This window comes from Tupaia chinensis, unplaced genomic scaffold, assembly GCF_000334495.1.
Source record: "Tupaia chinensis unplaced genomic scaffold, TupChi_1.0 Scaffold146445_1, whole genome shotgun sequence".
Classification (NCBI taxonomy): domain Eukaryota; kingdom Metazoa; phylum Chordata; class Mammalia; order Scandentia; family Tupaiidae; genus Tupaia; species Tupaia belangeri.
In genome coordinates this window covers 1,217,296-1,223,303 of record NW_006206301.1, presented here as the reverse complement: position 1 = coordinate 1,223,303, position 6,008 = coordinate 1,217,296, and the positions used below count along the sequence as shown (strand labels likewise).

The 6,008-nt window shown below is 44.0% G+C and overlaps 1 non-coding gene across 1 annotated transcript; it reads right to left on the bottom strand.

Annotated features, from left to right (window-relative positions):
• Positions 1-5,103: 5,103 nt before the first annotated feature.
• Positions 5,104-5,233, bottom strand: LOC114006232 (small nucleolar RNA SNORA72). Its single transcript, XR_003547984.1, has one exon. It is a non-coding gene; the product is annotated as a small nucleolar RNA SNORA72 (small nucleolar RNA).
• Positions 5,234-6,008: the final 775 nt, after the last annotated feature.

The window sequence follows — 6,008 nt, the reverse complement described above, 5'->3', positions numbered from 1 at the left end:
CCTTTCTCCATTCTCCTCTCGGGATCCTGGGCACGCACGCACATGCGCCCGGCGTGAGTTTAAGCCACCAGGTCCTGGACTCAAACAACGGTCGACTGCATGGGAGTCCAGCGACATAGCCATTATGCTAACTGCTGGTCCCTCTTCAAAGTTTCTGAGAGAGGCCCACTAGAATTTGGGTCCCAGCCTCACAGGTTGAACCTGAGAATGTTCAACACCATCCACTTCCTAACCAGGGGCAATTACCTAAACGGTTCCTCCCCCGTGCCATTACCACCTCTGTCTTGTGCCTAATGTTGGCATTTTACCTAAAATCAACAAGAGTGCATGGATTTTTATGACAAGCAATTTTTTTGAATTTCCAGAGAGACCATGTGTTTGCCAGAGAGGGAGAAAAAGGGAAAAAGCTCTCCCCAATGGGGCATATATGGTCATGCCACAATCCATTCTCTTCCATTTCTCCATTCTGTCAGGGTTTTGGGCACACAAACACATGCCTGGCATGATTTTGAAGCTGTTGGGCCCAGGATTTGAACTCTGATGGACCATGAGATCCAGCTCCCTTAACCATTAGGCTATAGGACCAGCCCAATTTTATACACACACACACCAGATAATGTAACATGTCAATATGCAACACCTTTAAAGCAAATCAAAATATTATTTCTCATGTGGAACTTGTGACTCTGAACAGACTTGACCCTTGGATTCCAAAGGCCAATGTCTCTTATGGGGAATTCTTTCTTTCTTTCTTCCTTTCTTTCTTGTTTTTAGTTTGCTATAGGGTATGTACATTCACCAGGGAGAAAGAGAGAAAGTGAGAAATCACCTTTAACGGGGGGATGGCCAGACTCCAATCCCTTCCCCATTCCATTCTCCTCTCAGAACTTGGCCACACACACGCATGGATTCGGTACTCGAACCACGCAGATGGCCGTGTGGGGTCCAGCTGCCTTAACCTCCTTGGCACCTGCTGACCTCATTTAAAAGACTTGTTAGCTACATTGGGAAATTTGTTTTCACGGAGGCCAAGGGGGCAGGAGCATGAGCGTGGAGAGAAGATTTCTTATTTACAATGTCAGCTCTCCATGGTTTACACTCCTTTAGACCCAGATTCTGCCCAGATAGTGTAGAGATGAGTTGTTAAAAAGGAATAAAGGAAAAACAGTGGGGAAATGAAGAAATAAAAGGGAAGCAAAAGGAATCAAATAGATAGAACCAATAATATATAAAACAGGGCCTATGAGAGACTAAAAAGATAATAGATTAGAATGGTTAGAGCTAATATTTCCCAATCGAACTTTAAGATTTTAAAAATGAGTATGTTGGAAGACAATTTTCAAGTATCTAATACAATTGAAAATACTCATATCTTTTGATCAAGAAAGTATATATAATTTATTCTGTAACAGTTACATAAGAATATAAAGACAAGTGTGTAAAGATAGCCAAAGCAGCACTGTATTTAAAGATGAACAATTAGACAAAACCTAAATCCTTTGGCAAATATTGGGCACCAACTGCAACTCCTTGCTCAGCCTAACATCTTTGCCTGTGCCCTGGTTCCCAACACTTTCTACATGTTCAAGGACTTTGCTTTTGCTGTCATCTCCTCAAACATCATTTTCCCCCTCTCGCAATTGGACCATTTCTATTAGCATAAACATGATTCTGTCATTGTCACTTAAAAACAATCAGGGCTGGCTCCTAGCACAGCAGTTACGCCCTGTGCAGGAGGTCTGGATCCACATGGCCCACTGGGTTTGAGTCCCAGCCTCACAGGTGGAAAAACATACTGGGCGTGTGTACGAGTGTGCCCCAAATCCTGACAGGATAGAGGAAAGGACTATGGTATAATCAAACCTGGGGTGGGGGTAGGATTGTGCTTTCTCTCTTTCTCTAGCAAGCACACATGCCCTTTGGTAATTAAAGTCAGCACACAAACAAAAGAAAGAAGCTCTTCTTTGACTTAGTCCTCTTCCAATTACTCCATCTCTCAGATTAGCTTTAGAGAAAACTTCTGGGACCAGCAGTTGGCGTAATAGCTATGTTACTGGACTCTCATGTAGTCGACCGCGGTTTGAGTCCCAGACCTGGTGGCTTAAAACTCACACAGAGCGCACGTGCATGTGTGCCCAAGATCCCGAGAGAAGAAGGGAGGAGAAGGGATTGCCACATGGCCATCCCCCCTGGAGGGGTGATTTCTTGCTTTCTGTCTCTCTGTGTCTCTCTGTCTTTCTGGCTAGTACATGCGCCCTATATCAAAAACCTTTAAAAAATAAAAAAAGAGAGAGAGAAAACTCCTTTAAAGTATTTTCTCTCCCAGTTGTTTGTCTTTCCTCATCTCCTACTCTTTCTTTAACATTGAACTCAAGTTTTTATCCCCATCATCCTCTGGAACCAGCCTGTCAAGGCCAGCAATGACCCGTGTCTTGCCAAATCCTATACGCAATGCTTAGTCTTCATCTTCCTTTCCTGTCGATAGTGTTCAACAAAATAGACCTGACCTTTATGAGGGACACTCCTGTTATTTCTAGACTGCTCCTTTTTCACTATGTTTAAGCTCTTTCCTCCTCTAAATGTTGACAGCCCTAAGGTTTTAACCTATGCTTGTTCTTCCACAATGACCTCATCTAGTTCTACGGCTTTAAATACCATCCATATTTTGGTGACTACAAATTTATATCTCTAACCCTGACAATCCTCTCACCTTCCCTGGAAAAAAGCTCAATCACCTACTTAACATTTGGATGTCTAGTAGACCTTTTTTTTTTTTTTTTTTTTTGGAGAGAGATTTCTGCTGTAGGGCATGTGGCTCATTAGAGAAACAGAGAAAATGAGAAACATCCTCCCTGCCAGGGTGGATGGTCACACTGCAATCCCTTCTCCATTCTCTTGGGATTGGGGACACTCACACACATGTGCCCAGCGTGAGTTTCAAGCCACTGGGTCTGGGACTCAAACCACGGTCAGCCATGTGGGAGTCCAGTGCCATAACCACTATACCACCTGCTGGCCAGTTTTAACATACCCAAGTCAGACTTCATGTTCTCCACTTCTTTAATTAAAAAAATTTTTTTTCTAGAGATTTTTGCCTTAGAGTATGTGAGCTCACCAGAGAGAGGGCGAGACAGTGAGAGGGAAACTGAGAAATCACCCCTCAGGTGGGAGGATGGCCATGCCACAATCCCTTCTCCTCCATTCTCCTCTTGAGATCTTGAGCACACATGCACCCATGCCCTGTGTGATTTTGAAGCCAATGGATTGGGGACTCAAACCACAGTTGGCCACGTGGGAGTCCAGCCATATAACTGCTACACCATCTGCTGATCCCCTCCACTTCTTTCACTCAAAAAACCTGAGTTTTCCCCAGTCTCTCCCAAAGCAGCTAAGATCACTCCCAATCCTTAGGCTCTTGACCTAAGCTGAAAGTTGTTCCTTTTCCTCTTCCTCACTGTCACCCTTCTCCCCTGTTCAGTCCATCAGCGTATCCCATTAGCTCTGCATCCAGCATGGATCCTGAGCCTGAGCACTCCTCATATCCCTGGAGCCTCAAGGAATCAGAGCCTTTCTCAGAAACAGATTCCTATCTGGTCTTCTGCTTCTATGTTGCTCCCGAGCAGACTGCAGCCAGGATGATCTTGTACAGTTATGAAGTCCATACCACAGTGCTGCTTAAAACACATCAGGGCTTTCTGTCACACCTGGAATAAATTGCCACCCCCTTACCACGGGTCCTGCAGCAATGACACAGAGCTCAGCCTGGACTGTCCTTGAGACTCTCCTGGGGAGCTTCGAAAGTGCTCGATGCCTGAGCCCTACGCCTGGAAATTCTGACTGGGACAGTGTCTAGGGCATTAGCGTTTTCTAAGAAATTTTTCAGAGGGGGACCAGCAGATGGCATAATGGTTATATTGCTGGATTCCCACATAGTCAACTACAGTTCAAGTCCCAGACCTGGCAGGTTAAAACTCATACTGGGCACGTGTGTATGCACGCCCAAAATCCTGAGAGGAGAATGGAGGAAAAGGGATTGCAACGTGGCCATCCCCCCAGGGGATGATTTCTCGATTTCTGTTTCTCTGGCAAGCATACGTACCCTATAGCAAAAATATCTCTCTCTCTAAAAAAAAAAAAAAATATTATCAGCAGGCATGTGTGTGTGTGCACACATGAGATAGCTAGAGTGTGCCATTGCTCCCCATGTGGGATGGTCAGGATGCAGTCTCTTCTCCATTTCTTCCTCCTGTTGGGACTTTGGTAACACAAACACACATACCCAGTGTATTTCTCAAGCTTCTGGTTCCAAGAATTGAACAGTGCTGCAGGTTACATGGAATCCAACTTCTTTAACAGTAGGTCATAAACTGGCCCGGCATCAGCATTTTAAAGTATGTTCTGGAGCCAGACTGTGTTGCAACAGTAAAATGCTATGCTCTTTGCAGAAATTCCACATGGAAACGTTCTCTCTTCATCCAGATTCCCTAATTATTAATAACTGACTGCATTTTCCTTATCACTCTCTCTCTCCACACACACATACACACACACTCTTTTTTTTTCTTTTCATGCCATTTGAGAATAAGTTACAGACATGATGAACTACCACTCCTTACCACTTGCAGGTGAATTTATATTTTTTTCCTTTCAGTTTTTCAATTAATTTAATGGTAAGACAAAAATCTGCAAACGAGCACTGACTACTTTCAAAACTTATTATACCATCTATAATGCCTTTTTCTTCTCACTGAAAACTAGCATCATACCATTTTGTGATCACACAAAGTGATTCTACATTAAAAATAGTAAGTCAGACCTGCTTTGTCATCAGCATTGATAAAAGCAGACCTAGGGGGACCAGCAGTTAGTGTAATGGCTATGTTGCTGGACTCCCACATAGTTGACAGCAGTTCAAGTCCTGGACCCGGTAGCTTAAACTCATGCCGGGCGTGTGTGCGTGCGTGCCCAAGTTCCAGAGAGGAGAATGGAGGAGAAGGGATTGCGGCGTGGCCATCCCCCCTGGGGGGTGATTTCTCGCTTTCTGTCTCTCTGTCTCTCTCTGTCTGGCGAGCGCACGTGCCCTATAGCAAAAACCTCTCCAAAAAAAATAAAAAAAAATAAAAAACAGACCTAGAAAAAGAACTAGGTCTGAGGACACAGGCATGGTCTTAATATAGTGAATGTGTAGCCTGTCCTGCGTATTACAGAATCAGAGCAGCAAGAATATTCACAGCCAGGTGAATTTCTTTTTTAAAAAAGGACTTACTTATTAATTTTATTTATTCATTCATTTATTTTCATTTGGCCAGAGAAAGCAAGAGAATGAGAAAGTGAGAGATCAAGCCACCAGGTTCAGGACTTGAACCATGGTTGGCCATGTGAGAGTATCTGGTGCCTTAACCACCATACCACCTGCTGGTCTCTCAGGTGAATTTCTTCTTTTTTTTTTTTTTGGAGAGGTTTTCACTATAGGGCGCGTGCACTCGCCAGACAGACAGAGAGAGACATAGAGACAGAAAGCGAGAAATCACCCCCCAGGGGAGATGGTCACACTGCAATCCCTTCTCCTCCATTCTCCTCCTGGGATCTTGGGCACGCACGCACACGCACCCAGCGTGAGTTTTAAGCCACCGGGTCTGGGACACGAACTGTGGTCGACTACGTGGGAGTCTAGCGACATAGCCATTACACTAACTGCTGGTTCCCAGGTGAATTTCTTAAAAGCAAAGACCTCCTTCTGTCAATATACAGCCATAGTGCCACCATAAAAATCAGCAAATGAATAATTTAATATTTCTGCCTCATTGACCAACCCCATTCAAATTCCGATCATTGTACCTCCTAACTCATGTTACACATCCAGGATCCAGTCCAGAGCCACATGTTGGGTTTAGTTATGTTATATCTCTTTAGTTTCCTTCAATCAGTAACAATTTCTCAGACTTCTCTTGTCCTTTCTTAATCTGTCATTTTTAAGAATACAGCTAATCGTCCTTTAATTACCCCCA